Below are 26,069 nucleotides of genomic sequence, written 5' to 3' on the forward strand. Positions count from 1 at the left end.
GAGACAGAGAGAGAGACAGAGGTAGAGGGAGAAGCAGGCTCCCCGTGGAGCAGGGAGCCCGATGCGGGACTCGATCCCAGGACCCTGGGATCATGACCTGAGCCGAAGGCAGACGCTTAACCGACTGAGCCACCCAGGCGTCCCCTATCTAATTACTTTAAGATCCTTGTTAACTTAATTTTTCTTTGGCAAAGGAAATTCCACAAAACCATCTTTTCGTACATTCTCAATACTTTGCCGTTTTTGTTGGTATTCAAAAGCCACAGGAAACACTTTCATTATAATGTTTGTGCTGTTGTGACAACCCCATATTTATACATTTCAAGTTTTCTGGTTTCTCACTTTCCCTTCTTTATCACTGCCTTAGGAAGAGATGGCTATATATTACTATTTTCATCTGTTCTTGATACCTTCCCCAATGTTTTCTAACATTCTGTCTAAATAATCAGTAGGAAAATAATTTTTAGAAATTACTTAAGTGTTTAAAAATCAAATATGTGTAGTAGCATTTTGAAACCTTTTATTTCTAACATGTAAAACTGATTGTGATGGTTTTTTTCTGTTATGTTCAAATCGGACCATAAACATATGTTTTTGCTAATCATTATTTATTTGGAAATTGAAAAAGATAAATTGTATTTCATGTGAGATACACTGAATTCATATTTCACATGAGAAAGCTAAGGTTGGACGAATCAGGGGAAAAGAGAGAAAAATGAATTAATACGTGTCTTTTGTTGGGTACTTGTTGGAAACTCAGAATGGTATCTGAAGGTAGAAATGACATGAAATTCAATTAAGTGCTGTAAAAAAGTGATGTTAGTTTTCAAAATTTTTATTTTCTTGCATGCCTTATGTTAAAATTATATTGAGCTTTTTCCTTCCATCATATTCCAGATTTGAAAGTTAGATTAATATGCTTTAATTTGAGCTTTAATTGAAAAATCGCTTTATGATGTTGTATGTTAGAAAACATTTTACCTTTTTTCCAGAAAAGGTTTACTTCTGTAGTGAACCAGAATAATAGAATAATGACATAAAGAAGGGTGCAGAAGATAGAAGGCTTACCCGTTTGTTGAGATGCTTGGATTCTGATGCAACATGATTTCAAGCGTGTCTGTCTCCGTATCTGTGCCTTTATTTACTCACCTGTAAAAGCAGTGGCTAAATTGGATGATTGTCGAGGCCCCTTCCAACCCTAAGACATTATATCTCTACAATGCCATGTCTCTTTGGGAGTCAGTATGATTAGTATATTCTCATGTAGGTCTTATATAGATAGTAAAGTTTAATATCTCTGGGTTGATCACTGATATTTATAATGATAAGTGGGAGTCTCATTCATTCATCAGCTATTTACTGAGTACCAATTCAGGTCTAGTCTCTGAGCCATGGGGAGCTGTTGAATGGAAGCATGTGTGTTCATCTAATGATTTTATCATCCCACAAATAGCGTGAAGGATAACACTTCATATGCCATTTGAAGTCAGAAAGATATATGGTAATAAATCAAATATAGTAATTTTGAATTAACATGGACTATTAAATTATATTCTGTTCATAAACTACTTTGTAGCTTACAAAAACACTTTTACATATTAAAAATATCCATTTTCACAATAACCCTTGAGGAAGTCATAATGCACACACAACACACACACACACCCATGTGCACATATAAGAAACTGACGTACAGAGCATGCCCTACATCATATAATTAGAAGACACCCTAACTACGTGCCTTAGACCACATAAAGGCAGTAGAACTAGAACTTGGACCCAGGTCTTCTTTCCAAGTAATACTTTAGTTGCTTCTCATGAAAATTAAGAAAGAGAAAATATCTCTAGTTTTGGTTTCTTTGGCTCTCTCATGGAATTTTTTTAAGAATTGAGAGTATTTGCTTTAAAAAATGTTTAATTTGTGCTATACAGTTTGGTGATACATTATTCTAAATGAATGAAAATAACACATGCATCTATCCTTTATTGATATACTTAGTGTTTTAAGTATGGCTAGTGTTTGGTATGCACTAGAATACTGGAAAATATGATGCTAATTAAATTGAACTTCTATGGAGAGACGCTGAACTTCTTTTCAATTCACTAGTGTCCTTTTGTGGTATGCTGTACTGAGTGCGAGGAGGTATAGTAGACATGGTGACCCCTCCTTAGGAATACAGGTCTTTCCCCCAGCTGCTAGAAGAGATGTAAGCTAAAAGCCCTCAGTTATTAGTTCTATTCCAACTGCCCCAGCTAAAAGAATCACCTCACCCAATATCACCTCCCCTTCCCTGGGGAGCCTGTACCCGCATCTCAACATGGAGATGTCAAGTTCTGGCTCTTTTGTTGGAACTTATGACTCCAAACAGTAGCAGAGCTTCAGAACTCCCTGTGAGACCAGCTGAGATCTTTTTTTGAGACAGCATCACAGTTCAAGCTGTCCTTCTATTCAATCCTGTATCCTTACTCTTCCACATGCATTAATTTAAGAGCACGCCCCAGTAAACTTCCTGCTTGTAGGTCTTTGTATAGAATCTGTTTCAGGGATAACTATCTACTCAGGAAAGGGGAATACCCAGCCATTTGGATTGTTGCTCACAGGGTCTATGGTAACATTGATACCAAAGCACTTTCATTATCAAATTCTCCCCCCCCGCCCCCCCACACACATTAGAATGGAGTGATATGGAAGCAAAGTAATTAATGGAGTCTTTGGTGCAGGTCTGACTCACATTGTGTTCACTTGTCCATGGAAGTACCTGACTGCCATTTTCCCAGTCCCTGAATATATAATTGAAAGGGGTATTTTTGGCAGTGGGCACAATGTCCACATTGGTTTCTTGGCCTGCAGGGTAAGAGGTCTTATGGTGGGGAAGGGAAAATGGTAGTCTCTGAAATTGTCTCCTCCTCCCAGACAAAATGCTAAATGAAATTCACTTTTGCAACCTGAGGGGAATGGCAGACATTGGTGCAAAGTTAAACACCAAAAGGAGCAAAGGTAATAGCCCCATCTCAGTTCCATTTAATTCACCCCCCTAGCCCCTAGGAAAGCCAGCTAGATGCTGAAGTATAGCGTAGACTATCACAAATGCAACCAAAGAATAGGCTCAGTTGCAGGTGCTGTGTCAGATGTGGTACCATTGCTAAAATAGGTTTACTTGGGGCGCCTGGGTGGCTCAGTTGGTTAAGCGACTGCCTTCGGCTCAGGTCATGATCCTGGAGTCCCGGGATCGAGTCCCGCATCAGGCTCCCTGCTCGGCAGGGAGCCTGCTTCTCCCTCTGACCCTCCCCCCTCTCATGTGCTCTCTCTCTCTCTCATTCTCTCTGTCTCAAATAAATAAATAAAATCTTAAAAAAAATAAAAATAAAAATAAAAATAAAATAAAATAAAATAGGTTTACTTGGCTCAGGGACATGATATGTAGCCATTGGTCTGGCAAATGCGGTTTTTTTTTTTTTATTCCTCTCAAAAAAAGATTATCAGAGACAGTTTGTTTCCTTTGAACTGACAAGAATATATATTAATGTCCTACTCAAGAGCTATGGTAAAGTCTTCACCCTCTGTTGTAATAAAGTCTGAAGAGAACTGAATCATCTGGGCATCATAAAAACATTTCACTAGTACCTTATGTTGGTGATATCATGCTAATCAGATTGGAAAAGCAAGAGTAACAAGTATGTTAGATGTGTTTCTATTCCAGAGAATGAGAAGGTCCAGGGTTTTGTCATATCAATATTTAGGGGTTCAGTGGTCAGGGACATGTAAGTATATAGAAAGTAAAGGATAAATTATTGCCTCTTATATTTCTCCCCAAGAAGAAGAAAACACAACAGTTGATAGGCCTCTTCGGGTTCTAGAAGCAGCATATTCCACACATGGAAGAACTGTTCTCCCCAAATAAAGTATGATGTGAAAAGCTACTAGCTTTTTTTTTTTTTTTTAAGATATTATTGATTTATTTGAGAGAGAGAGCGACAAAGATAGCAAGAGAGAGCATGAGTGGGGAGGAGAGGTAGAAGCAGGCTGCTAGCTGAGCAGGGAGCCTGATGCAGGGCTCTATCTCAGGACTCTGGGGTCATGACCTGAGCTGAAGGCAGACACTTAACCAACTGAGCCCACAGGCACCCTGAAAAGCTGCTAGCCTGTGTGGGTATCAGAAAGGGTTTCTGGAGTCAGTTTAAGCTGTAGGACAAACAACTTTGCTTCTCGGCCTTACACTACATTTGGAGTTGTCTGTAGTAGAAAAAAAATTCAGATGGGAAAAAAAAAAAAAAAAATGTCAGGTGGAGTATTTGGTAAGTCCCAGTAAGAGAAATACAATACAGTTTATTCTGGAGCAAGACTTTGCAGAGAATTATATGCCTTTTGGAAAATATTTCCTTTTTTAAATCACTGAACCCTGGTAGAGATAGAATGCCTCACCATGCAGTCATCAAATGACCATGTGGTCAGAGCTTCCCTCATGAGTAGATCTATGATTAGGATGAGTAGGTCCATCAGGAATTCATTATAATAGGGAAGTAGTATATCTGAGATCTGGTATAAACAATGCCCAAAGACACAAGTTAAGCTTTTATCTTAAGCAGATGTCTGAGACCTCTGACTCTACTACCACTATACCTTTTACTACACCATCACCACTACCCACCCCACCCCCACCATGTCATTCACTTTTGCAGCAGAACTTCTCACTCTGCTTACATGTATGGATTCACAGGGATTTGAAACAGGAGAAAAGCAGAGCTTGGTTCATAAATATGTTGGCTTAATGTGTTGGTTGAGCAAAACACTGACCATAGCTATGCTACAATCCCTCTCAGAGTACTGGGGGACGTGAGAGGCTTCAAAGAAACAGTTGTGAGGGAAAATCATCCTGATTAGCAAATTGCAGTTGGTATACCTGTACATCCACTTTATGAGGAAAGAGTAGTGGCCCCAAATTAGAATATATAGAGATTCATGAGCACTAGTGAATGGCTGGACTAGATGGCCAGGGGCCTGGAAAGAGAAAGAATGGAAGAAGAGGACAAGGAGTTCTAGGGCAAAGGCTCATAGATGAACCTAGGGGAGTGGGCACAGAATGTGAAAATTTTTCTTTGCACCAGACAACACCCATCATGAAAGAGGGACTAAACAGCCAAGTAGACAAAATGACTTAGCTAATTGATATCAGCCAGCCTCTGTCATTGGTCACTCTAGTGCTTACACAATGGATGCATGGATGTAGTAGCCATGATGGCAGGGATGAAAGCTATGCCTGGACCTAAGAGCATGGGCTCATACCCATCAAGTCTGATCTTGCTACTGCCACTACTGAACCTTCCACCTGTCAGCAATGGAGACAAACAATGAGTCCTTAAATAGCACCATCCCTCAAGAAAATGAAGACACTTGGTAGCACAGTAACTATACTGGACCCCTTTTACTCTACAATGGCAGTGACTTATTTTAGCAAGAATAGGAATATTTTCTGAGGGTGAGTTCATCTTTCCTGACTGCAAGATGTCATATGGCACCACTATCCAAGGGCTTACAGAATGATCCATTAGATCAGGTTCTTCTTTTTTTTTTTTTTCTTTTTTAGAAAGAAGCATCCCAACGTTTATTGGAATCCAGAATTTGTTCTTTTTCTTTTTCTTTCTTTTTTTAATTAACATATAATGTATCATTTGTTTCAGGGCTACAGGTCTGAGATTCATCAGTCTTACACAACTCCCAGAACCAGATCAGGTTCTTAATATCACGTCAGATTGAGACACCCATTTTATAGCAAAAGAGATATGGGAGCAGACACATTCCCATGAGATCTGCTGCCCCTGTTACACGGTATACCACCCAGAAGCTGTCAGCCTGATAGAGCAAAGAAAAAGGACTTGTGAAGACAAACTGAGGCCAGCTTGAAGAGGATTCCTTGAAGGATGGGGCACCATCCTCCAAGATGCAGTGTACAAATGAGATCAAGAATTGGCAAAGCTTTTCTGGAAAGAGACATATAATAAATATTTTGAGTTTTGCAGGCCATGTGTTATCTCTTGCAACTACTCAACTCTACCACTCCATTGTGAAAGTAGCCTTAAATACTATGTCAATGAGTGGGTGTGGCTGAGTTCCAATAAAATTTTATTTACATAAATAAGCAACAGGATGGATTTGACCCAAGGGCTATAGTTTGCCAACCTCTACAGCGAATCAGTAGCCTTTATATGGTGTTCTGTCTTTAATAGAGTATATGAGTTCAAAAATCAAGGGATGGAAGGAAGGGAGGCCCAATTTACTGTCACTCCTGGTCATCATCTTGGGAATTTATGTTTTCTGTCTGCACAACTCTGTGCTTTACAAATTTAAAAGTCCTAATACCCAAAGAGGGAGTACTTTTATGAGGGGACACACAAAGAGTCCTATTGCATATAAGCTATCACCTCCAGTGTTATCTGGGCTCCCAAAGGACAAGTACACAGGAAGAGGAATCAGCATACTGACAATGAACTGACTCAGATAATCAGGAGGAGATAAGTTTGCTGTTAACTCAGAACAAGGAAGTCTGTTTGGCACCCAGGTGATCTACCTGCATACATCTTGGTTTCCCCTACCTTATTTTAACAGTAAATGGACAAGTGCAATAGTCACCGTCAGGGAAGCGCATGGTGCCCACAGATCCAAGACCAGAAGAGGTGCTAGCTGAAGATGAGGTGAATCTAGAGTAGATGATAGAGGAGGAAGATGGTAAGCATTAATTAGCCCAAAGATCAGTTGTAGTACCATGGGCTTAATCATGCCACCAACCTTTTTCTTATGTCTGACCCGATAAAAGAGACCCATCATAACCACAAATCTAGCTGTTCCCAGTCAAAATATTTATGAAGGAGTAAATCTGACCAGTATGAGGGATATACTATAGTGGATGCTGTTCCATGAGGCCTGAATCTTCCTCTGGAAATGAGTTATTTATTCATATAGCTTTTGGGAGTACTACCAGCTAACATACCTCAGCTTTTGGTCCTTTCTGTAAATTGCTTTGGGTTGCCAACCCCAAAATCACATCCCCTTCTAATGAGCAACTTGCATTCAATAATTGTTCACGGTTTAGCTCCCTCATCACAATGCAAAACAACTTCTGAAAGGCCCCTTGGTGAAATCATATGCAGCCCAATATTCTTCCTTATCCAGTACTGCTTCTTACCCTTCCTTTCCCCAAGGCTGATCCCAAGAGCTCTCCCTAATAAATTTCCTGCCTAATAATCTCCAATATCAAAATGTTATTTACAGGGAATCCCACCTGCAGCAGGGAGATATACAGGCCTACCAATCCCCCAAAATAATTTGATTCAAATCTGACAAAGAAATGACAAGAGTTCCATCCTGACTGCCAGGAGCCTCCTCTCTTGAATCTGCTGGTCTGCTTTTAATGTAGTGCTCCCTGGTGGACTACCAATTAACAGTGCTGCACCTGGGAGTGCTAGGGATGATTTAATGAGCCCCAGCTTTGCTCATATGTGGAACTGTCAAAATGAAGAGCCCTTCTGGAGGCTGGCTTGCTTGATTACAGCTCCATTTATGTTCCTGGATAAACTGATTGCATCAAGGCTTAAAAGTACTTCCACATCAGGAAACTGGATAAGGGATAAATAGGATCTCTCCATACTGCTTTTTTTACAACAGTGTGTCAATCTATAATTACCTCAAAATAAAGCATTTAATTAAAAAAAAAAGTTCCCTTAAAATAGGATTGCCAGCCCTCTTCCCCATCCTCCAACAGAATAATGTACTTCTTTTCCTGGGAAGTGTTCTTCTGTGTTCAGTAGCTATCCATCCATGTTTCATCATGACTAGATTCAGACCAGAGATTTTGAGGCCTTTTCCATGGCTTTGATTGTCTTTCAGTCTTCCCTTGAGGAGAGTCAGGAGCCTCCTCTGCAAGAGATTTAACTGTAGATAAATCAATTGCTTTCCAGTCATGCTCCTAGAGCCTCCATATATATCCATAAGATATTGGAGGATATTATGCAATTAACTGAGAAGTTCTGAAGGAGCTCATATTCACTCATTTTTAATATTTGCTCATATGGATCAATTTATATGAATGAGACCAATTTTTTGATGGGGTCTTTGTCTGGTTTGGGGATCAAGGTGATGCTGGCCTCATAAAATGAGTCTGCAAGTTTTCCTTCCATTTCTATTTTTTGGAATAGTTTCAGAAGAATAGGTATTAATTCTTCTTTAAATGTTTGGTGGAATTCCCCTGGGAAGCCATCTGGCCCTGGGCTCTTGTTTGTTGGCAGATTTTTGATTATTGCTTCAATTTCCTTGCTGGTTATAGGTCTGTTCAGGTTTTCTATTTCTTCTTGGTTCAGTTTTGGTAGATTATAAGTCTCTAGGAATGCATCCATTTCTTCCAGATTGTCTAATTTGCTGGCATATAGTTGCTAATAATATGTTCTTAAAATTGTTTGTATTTCTTTGGTGTTGGTTGTGATCTCTCCTCAATCATTTATGATTTTATTTATTTGGGTCCTTTCTCTTTTCTTTTTGATAAGTCTGGCCAGGGGTTTATCAATCTTATTAATTCTTTCAAAGAACCAGCTCCTAGTTTCATTGATCTGTTCTACTGTTCTTTGGTTTCTATTTCATTGATTTCTGCTCTGATCTTTATTATTTCTCTTCTCCTGCTGGGTTTAGGCTTTATTTGCTGTTCTTTCTCCAGCTCCTTTAAGTGTAGGGTTAAGTTGTGTATTTGAGACCTTTCTTGTTTCTTGAGAAAGGCTGTATTGCTATATACTTTCCTCTTAGGACTGCCTTTGCTACATCCCGAAAGATTTTGAACAGTTGTGTTTTCATTTTCATTTGTTTCCATGTATTTTTTTAATTCTTCTTTAATTTCCTGGTTGACCCATTCATTCTTTAGTAGGATGCTCTTTAGCCTCCATGTATTTGAGTTCTTTCCAACTTTCCTCTTGTGACTGAGTTCTAGTTTCAAAGCATTGTGGTCCAAAAATATGCAGGGAATGATCCCAATCTTTTGGTACCGGTTGAGACCTGATTTGTGACCTAAGATGTGATCTATTCTGGAGAATGTTCCATGGGCACTAGAGAAGAATGTGTATTCTGTTGTTTTGGGATGGAATGTTCTGAATATATCTGTGAAGTTCATCTGGTCCAGTGTGTCACTTAAAGCCTTTATTTCCTTGTTGATCTTTTGCTTAGATGATCTGTCCATTTCAGTGAGGGAGGTGTTAAAGTCCCCTCCTATTATTGTATTAATGTCGATGTGTTTCTTTGATTTTGTTATTAATTGGTTTATATAATTGGCTACTCCTATGTTAGGAGCATAGATATTTAAAATTGTTAGATCTTCTTGTTGGATAGACCCTTTAAGTATGATATATTATCCTTCCTCATCTCTTATTATAGTCTTTGGTTTAAAATCTAATTTGTCTGATATAAGGATCGCCGCCCCAGCTTTCTTTTGGTGTCCATTAGCATGGAAAATGGTTTTCCACCCCCTCACTTTAAATCTGGAGGTGTCTTTGGGTCTAAGTGAGTGAATGAGACCTACTTTGAAAATATGCTGCTTTTGAGGGCTGTGCCAAAGGTATTCTATAGGAGTCTTAGACTGACTCTCTTGAGGCTGTGTTTTAGAAAATGGAAAAGGATAATACTAAATGAAACAGAAAATGGAAGAAAAACAAGCTTTTGAATAATATACTCACCATCTAATAAATTAGGCTGCAAAATACAAAGTAGTAAACAATCCTTATAGGCGCACATCAGGTTAGACACCCAATTCTTAAAGTGTTTCCTGGCAGGAAAAGTGGGGTCCACAGTGTAACTCCTTGCTGATGTACAGCATTGTAGGTCCCTGAGTGCATGGAGGGCTTTGAAACAGACAGTAGCATTGCCTACAGCTTCAGAAGAGCATTTCCTTTGAAGAACTGCAGTTTGCCCCAAGGTATTTAACACCCTTTCAAGCTCAATACCGGAGGTTTATTGTTTGCATTTAAAATCTCATTTAAACCACTGGAGCTATGGTTGCTAGGGAACCGGTATTATTTGGAAGCTGCTTTACCTTCTCCCTTGCAGTCACACCCTTAATTAGGAAGAGCTATCAGATTGCAGTTTTAACTCACATATTTCCCACTTTGAAAGGTCATTGAGACAGAGCTATCAGATTGCAGTTTTAACTCACATATTTCCCACTTTGAAAGGTCATTGAGACTAAAGACCACTCTTGCAACATTTTCCACTTCTCTGTATTACATTTGTGTAGTACGTTCCTTTGTGGTCTTGATGAAATTGTCTTCATTAAAGAGACTTCCTCCTCTGCCATCGCACTTAGCATTTCCTAAATCCTCCCAAAGTAGTTTTCCATTGTGAACAAAGCAGTTCCCCCTCTTCCCCCGAACATCCCCATCCCACTCAGGGGAAATTGTCCATTTATGAGAACGACTGAAGGGTTAACATTTACTTTAGCACTTTGCATACCAGAGACCTTTAAATGAGAGCTAAAGAGTTAAATAAATCACAGTGGTATCCTTTTTGCTGCTTTTTTCACATTGACAAAATTTTGAGTCCACTGGACACATATTTCCAGTCTGAGGGCTTAGGACAGTTTTTTTGTTGTCTTTTCTTCTTTTTAACCTCGCCTCTAAAATAATGTTATTTTCTCAAGTTGTTGGACTGTGACGCTACCAATTTCCTGAAATGGTGGGAACATGATCTTCCAATTCAATATTCTTAAAAGGTTGGGCAGAGCTTAATAGCCTGAGAAAATAATATCAGCAAATTACGCATGCTGTCATCTATACCAGTCCCGCAGATTGCAGAATCTCAGATTAGCATTTACCCGAGGCATAGAAGAAAGAGATTATAGAGATATTTAATGTATTTCACATCTCCTTATTATTAACTTGCTGAATTTTCAATAAAAGATATGTGGAATGTGTTCCAAGACCTCACCTGTACATGGTATGTGATGAGAACGCTGGGCAGTTTGCTAGTGTTTTAGCGGATCAGAGAATAGTTTTATCCAACAAGTATTTGTTGGCACCTAACAGGAGCTTTGCTAGTGGCTAAGGGTAAAATGAAAAAGCAATTATTCTCCCTTGGCAAAAGGAACTCTTTCTCCCGTTAAAGGGAATAAAATAAAATAAAATAAAATAAAAGACATGTATACAAGAAGCATATGAAAACCTAGGAATATATTTATTGAGGGCAAGGACTAATTATTTGCACCCCAACCTAAATAGGAGGCTGTGCAAATATCTTGCTTATTCTGGACTGCCGTATATTGTATAATCACAACCTAATATAATTATTTGGGCATGTAAAAAACTGAAAACTATCTTAACAAGCATTTATCTCCCTCAAATATTCACGTTAAGAGCTTATATGACTCTTCCTATGAAATCAACATCACTCAAAAATATCTCTGAACACTTTTTTGTAAATTGCCTTCAAAGTCTGTCACGCACTTTTTGAATATCCTTTATCATGGCATATTTGCTGACTTTGAAGTTGGATTTGGGTGTTGGGAACCATTAAATGCCATTTAAAGACAAGTCTGGTGTACATATGGGTGATCCTTCAGTATGGTTTCATTGTAAAATTAATATGTGACTCTAAAGTAATGATACTAAAGGTTTTCTATGTCCTAAAAAGCAATCCCTCCAACAAAAAAAGACTAATAAAAATATTTTGCCAATTGACAACATGGTTTAAATAAGTACATGTCCTCTAAGAAATCAGCATTTTTATGCATGTATCAACTGTGCTTTTGATGACCAACTATATTTCATCTCCTTATAGACTCACTAATTTAAAAATGGTAGTATTTGGGGCACCTGAGTGGCTCAGACGGTTAAGCGTCTGCCTTCGGCTCAGGTCATGATCCCAGAGTCCTGGGATCAAGTCCCGCATCGGGCTCCCTGCTAGGCGGGGAGCCTGCTTCTCTCCCTCTGCCTCTGCCTCTCTCTCTCTCTCTCTGACTTTCATGAATAAAAAAATAAATAAATAAAAAAAATAAAAAAATAAAAAAATAAAAATGGTAGTATTTTGGGTGCCTGGGTGGCTCAGTTGGTTAAGCGACTGCCTTCGGCTCAGGTCATGATCCTGGAGTCCTGGGATCGAGTCCCGCATCGGGCTCCCTGCTCAGTGGGGAGTCTGCTTCTCCCTCTGACCCTCCCCCTTGTCATGCTCTCTCTATCTCATTCTCTCTCTCTCAAGTAAATAAATAAAAACTTTAAAAAAAATGGTAGTATTTTTCACTTTGTTCTGGCTATTAGGAAGCTCACAGTCAAACTAATGACTCGTGTTTAAAGATATTAAATATGCATTTTGGGGTAACATTTGCCCCAATCTTATCTTCTATTTTCTTTATTTTTCCCCTTTGTTAATTCTTGTTATCTGTTTCTATGGTAGTAAGTATGATATGTAAGTTTCAGAAATTATTTCAAATCTCTGAAAAAAAGTTGAGTATAAGTATCTATAGTCTGCCTCACTTCAATGATTATTCTTTTTTTTAAAAGATTTTATTTTTTTATTTGACAGAGAGAGACACAGTGAGAGAGGGAATACAAGCAGGGGGAGTGGGAGAGAGAGAAGCAGGCTTTCCACTGAGCAGGGAGCCTGACGCAGGGCTCGATCCCAGGACCCTGGGATCATGACCTGAGCTGAAGGCAGACACTTAACGACTGAGCCACCCAGGCGCCTCTCAATGCTTATTCTTTAGAGCTACATTTCATAATCATTTATAGATAGTTATACATGTTTATTTTAAGCAAATAATGTAGGAAAGTGAGCATAATTAGAGAATGTTCAGGGAAAGATCAGTGGAAAGGTAAAAGAGGTTATGCATTCCATCAAGTCTAGCTTAATAGTAAATGACTAATGCCTTTGGGTTTTATAACAAATTTGCTAAAAATATAGCATAATATTAAATAATGACAACAAATTGGTTTGCTAAATTCTAGAGATTAATAGTGAACAAGCTACATATATTTCCTAATTTCCAGAACATGAGTGTGTCTTGCAAGTCATATGTGCTATTTCATATACTTCATGAGTAAGATGTGATTTAAAAGATCTTTTTTCAAAATAAAAAAATTTATATATACACACATACATACATTTTTTTGTTTGTTTTTGTTTTTCTTTTTAGAGAGGAAAAGAGAAAGAGGAGAGGGGTGGAGCAGAGGGAGAGAATCTTTTTTTTTTTTTTTTAAAGATTTTATTTATTTATTTGATGGAGAGAGAATGAGAGAGAGAGCACATGAGAGGGGGGAGGGTCAGAGGGAGAAGCAGACTCCCTGCTGAGCAGGGAACCCGATGCAGGACTCGATCCAGGGACTCCAGGATCATGACCTGAGCTGAAGGCAGTCGCTTAACCAACTGAGCCACCCAGGCGCCCCAGAGGGAGAGAATCTTAAGCAGGCTCCATGTCCAGCGCAGAGCCCGATGTGGAGCCTGATGTGGGGCTCCACCTCACAACCCTGAGATCATGACCTGAGCTGAAATCAAGAGTCAAATGCTTAACAGAGCCACTCAGACACCCCTGCATACACATTTAATCAAGAGTGCAAACCATCAACCGATTTGGCAAAAGAAATGGGGCTTAGTCTCCTTGAACTTCTATGAATTATTGGAGTTTACACCTAAATTAGTGAAGTGCCTTGTTGTCTGTGGAAATATATGATGATAGTAAAGTATTTGCAGATGTCTTCGAGATTCAGAAAATAAGTTGCTTTGAGATTTAGAAAATAGCTCCAAATTCAAGCCAATATTTAAGATCCATCTCCATCCCACTTACAAAGATAATGTTAGATGTCGGTGGCATTAAACATTTGAATCCTCACAGCATGTTAAGTTTGTGCAAAACATCTTCGTCAATTGACACAGCTACCCTAGGATCTTGGGCATTAAAGCTCATTACACATGATGGCATGAAGATAAATTCTCCTTTACTTTCTCTATTCCCTATGGTGGTTAATAGCATGGACCTTGGAGTCAGATAGATCTGACAAGTTATATAATTTCTTTGTTCAATTTCTTTACCATAAAATAGAGTACAATAAAATACTCATGAAGTATATGAAATAGCACATATGACATAGATTGTTTTGAAAATTATACATATGTAAATTTCTTATCTCAGTAAGTTATTAATAAATATTAACTAATAGCAATAGTAGTTTTAGTAGTAGTAGTAATAAAACTAGTAGTGATTATAATAATTATTCAAGAAACAATTGAGGATCACATATTACATATTAAAATACAAATATTAAACAATATTTCTTATATGCAAATGCTATTAATCTTGTGGTTCTATAAAACATATTTAATAGCTCGCCTTATAGGTTAAGAGTGTGAGGCACATGTGTACAGGGAAATGAAATGGAAAGAGAGCAGAAATAAGGTTTTAGTACTTTTGATGATGTTAACTCCATTCCACTTCCGAGCTAGTAAAAATTGCTCAAGATCACCCCAAACATCTCCTCCTAACAATATCTCCGTATCTCTTCCCTGATCTCCTTCCTAGCTAAGATAAGTTTGGGTATGGAAAAAGGGGTTTGGGGAAAACAGAAGTGGGTAGTGTGGAAGTGGAACGCTCATCTATACAGCTTTTACACCTCTTTCTGGGCAAATATGAAGAGTAAACAAACCTGCCTGTCCTTCCATTTAATCTGGCTCATGTGGCCAATTTCTGCTAAGGGCTGTTAGCAGAAGTGGTCTGGGTCACTTGCAGGCCATGGCATTGAATTGCCAGGGTGAGACCTCTGACACTTTCTTCCTTGTTTTGTGATCAAGGAGGCTAAGTATTCCAGATGGTGCAGCTGTAGGATGGTTGACGCCCTTACTTCAAGTAAACTTGTTATTTTAGAGATTTTCCTGTGAAGAAGAAATTAGTCTTTGTTGTGTTAAGCCATAACACCTAGCATATCCTGATTAAATATAGGTGGGTAGAAATTATTTCAATTTTCTCTCTCTCTTTCTCTTATTATTATTCTTAGTGTTTCCTGTGGGGAGAAAAAAAGGAAGTTTAAAGAAAATATCTACTTGTTATAAAAGGAGCTCAGTTTTCTACTTTACAAAGATAAAGGGAGATAATCAGGAAAAAATAAACTTTATGACAACATAGGCTGGTTTGCCTTATGTTCTTCTCCCTCCATGTAAATTATGGTTCTCCATAAGGCATACTTTTATATTAGTAAATATAGGCCTACAGTCTTTTATCTGCTATAAACAATCCAGAGTTCTATTAGAAAATGTCCTTTTGATATGGGTTTTTTTCAACCAGCAGGAGAAATCCTGAAGAACTTAATAAAACAAGGAGGTCTCCTGCATGCTGCAAAGTGGGAAGTAGGCAAGTAAAAGAAGAGGAGGATAGGGTTACAGCCCTTCCCCAAGTTTGAAAGGAGAGGTGACCTGGCTCATAGTTCAAAAATCTTTTGTGTGCTGTACAACCTTTCTGTTCAAGCTTCTTGTCTCTTTTTGTTCTGTACCTAGGAAGTCTGAAAAGATTAAATCCCTAAGGAAATCTGAAAAAAAGTCCACTGTAGTGTATTTAGAAAAACCCTAGCCTATCCAAAGCCTACTTTGTGATAAAAATTTGTGAAATTATTGGAAATTTAAAAAGATAGAACAGGATAAGGAGAAGAATTTAGGAGACAGGAAACCCAGAATCAGTGATATGTGACCAGCACGTGACATTGCATTTGGACCATTTCACCAGAATGGCGGTTTGGTCAGTATGCATAGATTCAACCAATGTCAAGCAAACATTTTTTTTTTTTTCCCATGAGCTACCACTTTACTGCAACTAGAATAAGGCAAGAAACTGGGCCCTTAGCCCACTCAATCTTATCTAACAGATTCAGCAAAAAAGTAAGCAGGATGTGCATAATTCTCAAGAGTTACATACTGGAGATTTACATTCATGTTATATCTTTAGGAAGAGTGTGGACATTTTTTTTTAAAATGTGAACTAATCTGAAAAACTTCCACCACACGACTTTATGTGTATAAGCCAATCCAATGAAGAATATGTCCTCTGGACTGATGCCTAAAGGCCTAGGAACTCACAATAGTCTTGGGCACAAGCCCCAACCTTCTTAAACCTCCCAGACCCTTCCATGACTCTGGACCCCCTGACAATATCTGCATTCTATTTCATTTCTGGATCATATCAGGGAGAGGGGTCATCTCATAGAAAAAAAAAAAAATCAGTTAAACCCTTCTATCTCTAAATGTGGCAGAGAATCCTGCCTAATTGGCAAAATGTGGTAAAAGACAGGTATGCATGACAAAGCGCTCTTTGCAGTAATAAGGTAACAGATCTGTGTGTGTGTGTGTGTCTGTGTGCATGTGTGCACATGTGTATGCTCTGTAATCCTGAGTTGTGATTTATCGGAGATTGTTCATGTTCCTAAGAACAAAGTGCAGGAATGAAGAATGTCTAAATTAAGATATACAAAACCAGAACACAATGAAAATAATTACCTTTAATGATGGAAAAAATGTTTAATGTCCATATCATTTTTCACACAGCTGGGGCAATTGGTATTCTGAGGGGGAAAATGCTGAAGGTATAGATATGCAAGGGAACAAATAAAATCATACTGGTGTGGCACGGGGATGGGGTGCAGAGGTAGGAATCATCAGGATTGTTGCTATTTACTCTGACCATCCTTCATATTATCTCCATGTATTGCTTTCAGAAGTTCTTTGTCCCTTCTTTTGCTACAGCAAGTTCAGAAAGACCTAGACAGGAAAAAGCCTTGGAGATTCTTAAGAGAGAAGCTTTCACAAAAGTGGCCTCTGGGGTTGAACCCAGTAATCCTGCCACACATTACATCTTTCTGTCAAGAATACCTTTCCTTTATTCACGGGATCGTGGAGTAAGCTTGGCTGGCAAATCTGGGGCAGATCTGAGCAGATTCTAAGGGAGGACAGTGGCGCATCCTCCATTATTCCTATTTGTATGAAGAGAGAAATGTTTAAGAGTCACTTTTTCTTTACCCCCTTCCCTCACCCGTGAAAAAACTTTGATAATGTGGAACCCTGCCCGATTCTTCTAGCACTGTGGCTGTCCTTACTTTCCCAACCCGATTTTTTTCCAGCCCCTGTTAATATACCCTTTTTAAAAATCAAGGCTTCCTGATCTTACAGGAAACTTCTATGTAATTCTTAGTATGGGATGGTGGCAGCTTGCTCTCACTACTTGTTGGGATAACTTGCCACCATCTTCCCAATCTTAGTGCCAGGAGTCATAGATGGGAAGCAAATCCCCTCACCATTTCATGAGGTATCTTGACACATCTGTTTTAAACTGTAGGTTGGACTCAACTTTATGGTTACTGGAGCCTAGAGTCCTAGTGCCTAGTAAAGTGAATTGACTTAAGTCTAGAGACTCCAGTTGCTCTTTATTTCTTCTGATCAAGCCAGCTGACCTCAACCCAGGCTATAGATACTTCCCAGTGCTTGATTTTCTCCCAAAATGGCCATATATTGGGAGAATGGGTAAAATAAAGGAGATTAATAGCACACTTATTTTGATGAGCACTAAGAAATGTGTAGAACTGTTGAATAATTATAGTGTACACCTGAAACTAAGGTGTTTGTTAATTATACTTCCATAATTTTAAAAAATGGCCACAGACCTGATAGGCAGCAAGTTAGACAATAAAAGTGTTTTAGCAGTGTCAATCCTTAAAAGTTCTTGTGTGTCTACTTTTCTTTTTCTTTCTTTTTTTTTAATCCTAGAGTGTTACCGCTAGTTTCTTATCTACAAAATAATCTCAGAACACTTATTACATGCTAAAAACATATATATGAAATAAATTATTGATGAACTTTCAAGTTGGTGCTCCTGTGTTCCTGGTAAATAATGGGTATCTGTGGACCATAGTTTAGGGGTGCAGCTCAAGGTTGAGGAACAGACATACAAAAACTCAATCCATGATCTTGCCATTAGGACTACAAGATCCCAGCTAACAAGATAGTATCTTGACAAAAAACTTCTACTTTTTGCTGGTACTGCTGTCAAATGCACCTGAAGTATTCTCATCCCTGAGATCCTATGAGATTCCATCAACAAAACCTCCTAAGGTTCCCAAACCCTAGTTTGAGTAAAACCCCTGCCATTAAGTCATATGTTCACAGAAACTGGTATAATCACAGGAGGTCAAAGTGTTCCATTTCGCAGCTGAATTCCAAAATGAGCTGGATAATTTTATGACCAGCAATAAAACTAGTAGTTATGAGAGTTAAAATAAAAAAGCTAATCAGATCTCATGTTTCAGGACATAAACTTGTCACCATGAACATTAACAAGATTTTCCCCCCCTTAAGTGGCAACGCAATATGTTACAGAGGATTTTCACTTTTTAGGCATCTATGCCATATGTTTGCTCCTGGGAAAATTCAATTCAGCATGCATTTATTAGGTACCTACTATGAACAAAGCACCATCCTAGGCAAGATTTCCATAGGTTGCAAAATTGCAAAATAGAATTAGGCATACTCTAGTTGCAGAGGGAGATGTGTGCAACCAGAACCTACCTTGGCAACTCCAGGGCATCAAGAGCCATAGGATTCCCAGGAGTTCATGTTGCAAAAGTCACCTAGTATTCTTGGGGCAACTGTAAAGGGGATATTATGACCAGGAGTTAGTTCTTTTCAAACATTAAAATCCTTACCCAAGTCTGAGATGAAGGGTGTCTGCCCAACCCTAGAAAGGGTTCCCTGTGACAACTCTCAGTGTCAGGGACTATCTAAGGGACAAGATTGGAGAGTGGAAGAATGTTAGAAAAAAAACAAATTTGCTTTAGCCTGGTATGATTTTCTTATCTAAGGAGTTTTACATTAAAAAAAAATCTCTCTTCAGAAGATTTTTAATATCCAGAATTTCTTAAAGGCAAGTCTTTCTCTTTGAAAGCTCTGTCATATTTGGAAGAGAGTTTTCTTTCTCCTATGGCAGAAAGGGCCATTATTCTAAATGGGAGTCTATCCACAATGCTGGAGAGTGGAAAGGAAAAGTGATGCCAGGAAGCTTAGGGCACTAGGCAGGAGAGGAGAAATAAAGCATATGCAAGGTCAAAATGTAGATGCTAACGGGAACCCTGCTAGTGAGGAATCCCATTGCAAATGTCTGGTATCTACTTACCTCTGCTACTTGCAGGAAGACAGGAAATTGTGGGAAATTCTATTTTCAAAGTGGCAGTAAAGCAGTTAACAGGGAAGAAGTTTTCTAGACTTGAATGGGAAGTAGGAATTCTAAATGGCTGGGACAGGGCCTTCCACAAGGCTAGAATAGCCTAAGCTTCAGGTATAAACAAAGAACTATCATATGGAACAGAATAAAATAGGCACAGTATGATCGAGAGGCAAAGAATGGGCAGTGGAATTTCAGAAAAGTAAGCAACTAATTATGAATGAAGGGGCTACGGAAAGCATGTAGAAAAGATGATATTTTAATAGACGTTTAAAAATAAGTAGGGTTTCAAGTGATGGAAGAGGCATTATGGTGTGAGGCATTCCAGTATAAGGAGATAGTGCAAACAACAAAAGAAAATAGATTAACTGTTCCTATTTTTCAGCAAAGGACTAATACTACGGTGAAATTGTACTATCATACTCTTTGTTGGAGAAGATGAGACTGGAAACTTAATCTCAGGTGTGTAATTTCTTCAGGAGATAACAGGGAATCTATAAACAGAGGATGCCCGTGGGCTGGAGTATTGTTAAGGACATAAATCTGTAAGCCAGCATTGTGAAGGTTGACCCTGAGCATCAAGAGACAAGAAACAGATTATTCCTCTTGTATGGGAAATTATTCCCTCTTTCTTTGCTTAATTAGAGAAGGGGCTTACCACTAGGTTCTGGTTTAGACATTCACTTATTCCAGGAAAGCCTTCATGACCTTCAAGTCTGGATTACGATTAAACTGTAAATGTTGATTTATTTGTCAGTATCTGCCTCAACCTATTAACTCCATTGCAACAGATACCTTGTCTACCTTATTCTTCATTTACCATTTTCTTTCTTGTGCCTGGCCCCTCGTAGATACTTAATTCACATTTATTGGATAAGTAAATGAAAAAAAAATGTGTGACTACTTTGAATAAATCAGTTGGAAGACAAGGGCATCAAAATAGTGACAGTAGGAATGAAAATCATGGGAAACATATGGAAAATATAATCCAAACAATTGGAGACATGTGAGATGTGAAAAGGGAGCTATGGATTGAAAGTGTCTCTAGTGTACAGCCCGGGTGTCTGGTAGGAGGGTGATGCTGTCCTACAATGATGCAGTCAGAGTTCTAGTTCCTTTCTCATAGAATCTCTTCCTTGTACAGAACTTTCACTTGAGGTGTTTGGAGATCTCTTATTAACTTTAGAAATGTGTTCAAGGTTGATTCCTGGGATGGGAAGATGTAAGATCTTGGTGCCAACTAAATAGGGTCTGATACTCCTCTTGGGAGTAATTCCTTATCATGCCATGATTCTGATGGAAAGAGAAGCCAGAAGTTGGGATATTTAGTTGGTGCTTTAGGCATCTGCCACCCAAAAAAATTATCACTGTAACCTTTCTCCATATTCAAACAATATATCTGAGAAAGTTGAAAATTTTTATTGGATAACTTCCTAGAATAAAATGGTTCAAGCCTATGAAAGTCTGTAACGTTGGCACTGTAGTGAGAGAATAATCCACAGAGATTCTCATTGTATAACATACAAGAGTGGCTATGTTGTACCCAGTTCCATGGAGTTAGATAGGGTGCCTAGGCTGGAAGTGAAATCTTCCATATAAAGGTAACTGTTTTGAAGCAGGTGATTTAAATGTATTATTATATAATGTAATATGTTTCAATACATATATTGTAATCAAAATTCATTGTTTTAAGAAAGAAGAAAAATAAAATTCAAAGTCTTCTTTGAAAAAGAAAGTTAATTTTCATTGAAAAAACATCTGCTTAATTTGGTAGCCAAATATCAGAATGAAAAACACAAAATTCTCAAAGCTGTGATTCAAAACCTGAAATAATTAAATTCTTAATTTAGAATGGAATTATTATAACTGGTCATATTTTTCTGCACATTAATCTAAAAGAATTTTGTATTTGGATTATTTAGCCATTGAATATGCACCTGCTTCTCAGATTGGCAAGGCAACAATTTACTGTGAAGAATCAGTTGTTTTGAATGGCTAATTGGTTACAGGTGCAATGAATTAGCCATCTGCCTTCGAGACTGACTCAACTAAGGGAAGGAAAATCCTTTTCTGTCACTTTGGGAGCATATCAGAGAACTGTGATTCTAACTTGGAATTTGTGGATCCTATGTGGGATAAGGTGAGTGGGAGGAAAAGAAAGCAAGTTTAGTGGTTAAGCAGAAGAATATTATAGAGTCATATGTGAGACTAGTTTGTTAACTTTTTAATCAGTAATCAAATTCTCTTTTGAAATAAACCTCCAACCTTCTCAAAATATAAAATACTTGAAACATATCCAGAAGAGAGAATGGTAACCCCATAGGTAGATTTACACCAGTGCATTTGATGTGATTATGGCTTTGGTTTTTATTTTCTAGCTGTTCTCCCTTGGTTCAAATCTAACTTTTGAAATATTCTGAAAGTTTATATTAATCTATTGGTGTGTTACAATACTTAAAATCTCTTACTTAATTAGGTGACTTTCTGATTGCTCAGCTAAGGTGAGATGTACCATTTCTAAATGGGCAACAAAAACCACAAAGGATAGTCACAATCTTCTGACTCCAAGAAGACAAAATGTAGCTCTTGAGAACTAGAAAATGGCATCTGCACTGGGCAACTAGATGGGAAATACTATTAGGTAATTTGGTCTGACTGTACCTCTTTGCCTTCAGGAAGATACTTTATTTTTCTTCCCCATACCTAACTGAAATTATATTTTATATGTTGTTTAGTTTACTATGTCTAACTTTTAATAACCTTAAATAATTAAGAGTTTCATTTGCCTTAACATGTTTCCTTAATTAGCTGTTCAAGATTCAGAGAGTCCTGTAGTCTGTTCCATTTAGGGATTTTTCTTTTTTTCTTTTTTTTTTAATTCTTTTTTTTTATTATGTTATGTTAATCACCATACATTACATATTAGTTTTTGATGTAGTGTTCCATGATTCATTGTTTGCGTATAACACCCAGTGCTCCATGCAGTACATTCCCTCTTTAATACCCATCATCAGGCTAACCCATCCCCCCACCCCCTCCCCTCTAGAACCCTCAGTTTGTTTCTCAGAGTCCATAGTCTCTCATGGTTCATCTCCCCCTCCAATTCCCCCCCTTCATTTTTCCCTTCCTACTATCTCCTTTTTTTTTTTTTAAACATATAATGTATTATTTGTTTCAGAGGTACAGCTTTGTGATTCAACAGTCTTACACGATTTTTCTAAAAGGCCCTCTTTTGCCCACCCACATTTATCTTGGGGAATTGATAAAATGGAAATTAGCTTTTCCTCATAAGATAATGTGGAACCTTTCTGGGTGCATGCACCCAGAAACACAACTTCCCTTCCAGTTGATCTTGTAATATCTCCTAATGTTTGATTGACTTGGTTAAACAAATTAATAGTTTTGCCATCTTTAATTATTTGCAGCAAAACACAATTATTTGTGCTTATGTGTTTGCCCTTATAAAGCAATATGACCTTTTGCCATCACTGAGAAGAGCAATCAAAGTAGCCAAGCAGGAAGGACTCTACTACATCATTTTAGGTATTCAGAATATGTGAGAATGAATGGGAATTTTAGGCATGAATTATTGTGTTCCTAAAGTGTCTCATTTCTTTTATAAAATATTTCATAATACAAACTGAATACTTGGGGAGAACATTATTTTCAAGATTCCAGTTAAGGATTAGGATTAGGTTGTTTTAAAAAATATTTCCCATCAAAAAAGTTGGAAGTTGAGTAAATGAGGTACAATATTATTCCAGTTTTCTTTACCTTGTCAAAATGTCATAAAATGAGAATTTTTTCAATAGAATGCATACAAATGCTCATGTTGATTTTCTCTGCTAACAAGGTGATATACCTTGTGATCTATCTCCACTCTCTTCCCTTCCTTCATTCCTTTTTAGTGCTGTCCTTCTCCTTTGTAAATCGGTGCCAAGGAAAATCCTTGTGTCACTGAAGATATGTTTACAGAGGTTACTAATGATTAGAATTGAGAATTACATATCTTATCTAAAATACCTGTGCAATCATCAGAGCTGGAGTTCACTTTAGAAATCCTCTTCCAAACTACTAATTGTTCAAACATTTTATAGCCACAGGACTCTTTCAAATGCAAATGTAAGATGCAGTAGAAAAATGCAGTACTCTTCCAGTTGATGCAAGGATGAAGTGGTCAGCTCCATTTTTTGTTACTTTCTTTGTTGTGTCTGCAATCCTTAATGTTGTGAGTAAAAGAGTCCTTTTTGAACCATGTTTTTTTTTCTTTTTTTTTCCTGCCAGGAAACTAAGGCATAGAGAAATCATATGGCTTATCTAAAGGCAACGAGTTAAGAAAACCAGAAGGAAAAGTAAGTTCTCTTGAATTCTAATCTAGTTTTTCTTTACTGTTAAAATATGAATTTTAATATTTGAATTATCCATATAGTTTCTTTTTATTGGTTAAAATGCCCTGGATCACTTATGCCTTCATTTGACTTAACCCATGTATATGAAGATACTATGCCAACCCTTTCGTAGACCCCCTTTCTCTGAGCTCATGATAACCTTAAATCCCGGTACCTAGGACTTTCAATCTCTTAGACAGTTGATTATGCCAAATGCTTAGCACGGGGCCAATAGATGGCTCTGGGCTATTGATGATTTCATTAAGTCTTTCCCAATCTATTTATTTACACAATTTCAATTGGAAAAAATGCACTGAAATGAAACATCTCATTTCCAGTACTGGCCTGAGGTGAAAAGAGACAATGATACATACCCCCAATTTAGACTAGATGAAACTAGCTACATTTCAAATAGAGAATTCACATTGTGAGTTTGAAACCAAGTTAACCTGAAAGGAGACATTTTCTCCCTGTATATCTGTGCACAGCTTCAATTGATGGCACTATGAACTGTGTATCTGAACCAAAGGACCAAATTTTTCTAAAGAAACATTAAAACTGGCAAATTAACTCAAAGATGGCCTTAGAGTTTCCTCCTCTGTTTTCCTGTAGTGGTGGTCTCTGTGGCATTCCCTGGTGGCAAACATATGAAAAATTGTTTTATTGAATTATCTTGATTGCCATATTGATCATTTTTTTGTGCTTTTGTGCTTAAGCACAGCAGGAAAAAAAGCAGTCAAGCAAGCTTTCAGTTTGACCAAAATGAAAAAGAAAGAAAGAAAAAAAAAGATTTTAGGATAGAGAAGCAACTGGTTCCAGTTAAAAATCAGTTAAGGAAATTTTTCAATATGGAAAGATAGCTTTTGTTTTGTAATGAGGATTTTGCCAATAAAGTCTAATTAAACCTTTTTTTTTTTAAAGGTAAGTTTAGTGTATATTGCTAACTTTTGTAGAACACATAAGAATATATATATTCCTATTAGTTTGTTTTTACATAAAGAAAGGCTGGGCATTTATAACAGAAACTAATAAAAGAGGTTACCTACAGGGTATATAGTTCCTTATATACAGAAACTTTTATATTTGCAGATAGATTTCCAAAACTAAGATTACTGCTCCAAGGAAGATGAAGATTTTTTAAAAGATTCTAGTACACCCTATGTTCATTTGTCTTGTTTCTTAAATTCCACATATGAGTGAAATCATATGGTATTTGTCTTTGACTGACTTATTTTGCTTAGCATAATACTCTCTAGCTCCATCCACATAGTTGCAAATGGCACGATTTAAACAAAACAAGACAAAACAAAACCAAGAAACTCTTAACTATAGAGAACAAACTGATGGTTACCAGAGAGGAGGTGGGTGGGGGGATCAGTTAAATAGGTGGATTAAGGAGTGTGCTTATGTATTGAGCACAGGGTGTTGCATGGAAGTGATGAATCACTAAATTCTACACTTGAAACTAATATTATACTTTATGTTAATTAACTGGAATTTAAATAAAAACTTGGAGGGGGGCGCCTGGGTGGCTCAGTCATTAAGCATCTGCCTTCGGCTCAGGTCATGATCCCAGGGTTCTGGGATCGAGCCCCGCATTGGGCTCCCTGCTCAGTGGGGAGTCTGCTTCTCCCTCTCCCACCCGCCCCTGCTTGTGTCTCCTCTCTTGCTGTCTCTCTCTCTCTCTGTGTCAAATAAACAAATGAAATCTTTAAAAAAAAAAACTTGGATGAAAAAAATAAGTAAAATTAAAATTTCAGGTACATGTTGCTTGTTTACTTAACCTGAAAGTTTGTAGCAATTCACATTTCTACCAAAAATATATGATTACCCATTTATCTGTATCATTTCCAGCATTGGGTGTGATTGTTTTTGTTTTTGTTAGTCTGATCCCTCTTTTTTAAAACTAATTTTTTGGTGACTGCGTTATTTATTTATTATATAAATATTTCCTGTGTACTAGGCATTAAGATATGGTGGCAGGCAAGATAGAAATAATGTCAGCCTTCCTAGAGTCCAGTAGGCCGGGAGTTAGTTTGTTATTAATTAACAAATTTATTTGTTGTCACAAAGGTTGTCTGAAGAAAAATACATGGTGATAGGAATATTGTTTGCTAAGGTTTTCCAGAGGATATAACAACTAAGCCTAAACCCAATGGATGAGTAGGAAGCAGCCAGAAAGCAGATGGGAAGACCCTTCCAAGCAGAGGAGGTAAATCAAGTGCAAGGTCCCAGAACTAGAGAACCTGAGTTCTCTAGAGTAAAGGAGAGCCCTGTAGTGTATAACAGTTGACCTCTTAAACCAAGTTAAGGAGCAATGAGCAATAACAATAAGAAAATACCAGAAAGATATATGCAGGACAGTGACAATACAAGATTTGTATTTTAGAAGAATTGGTTTGAACTGTGCAAAAGTCATTGGCTAAGAGTGGATGCAAGAGAAGCAATTCAAGTTAGGGATGTGAGACACGCG

General features: G+C 37.7%; 1 long non-coding RNA gene across 2 annotated transcripts in view; it reads left to right on the top strand.

Annotated features, from left to right (window-relative positions):
* Positions 1-26,069, top strand: part of LOC115940051 (uncharacterized) — a 67,146-nt gene that overhangs the window by 22,658 nt on the left and 18,419 nt on the right. For both annotated transcript variants that reach the window (XR_004074840.2, XR_004074838.2), the window contains exons 3-5: positions 19,594-19,670; positions 21,131-21,348; positions 23,493-23,560. This is a non-coding gene — a long non-coding RNA (uncharacterized LOC115940051). The remainder of the gene's footprint in view (positions 1-19,593; positions 19,671-21,130; positions 21,349-23,492; positions 23,561-26,069) is intronic.

Source organism: Leptonychotes weddellii, chromosome 1, assembly GCF_054177405.1.
Source record: "Leptonychotes weddellii isolate Sample4059 chromosome 1, ASM5417740v2, whole genome shotgun sequence".
NCBI classification, from domain to species: domain Eukaryota; kingdom Metazoa; phylum Chordata; class Mammalia; order Carnivora; family Phocidae; genus Leptonychotes; species Leptonychotes weddellii.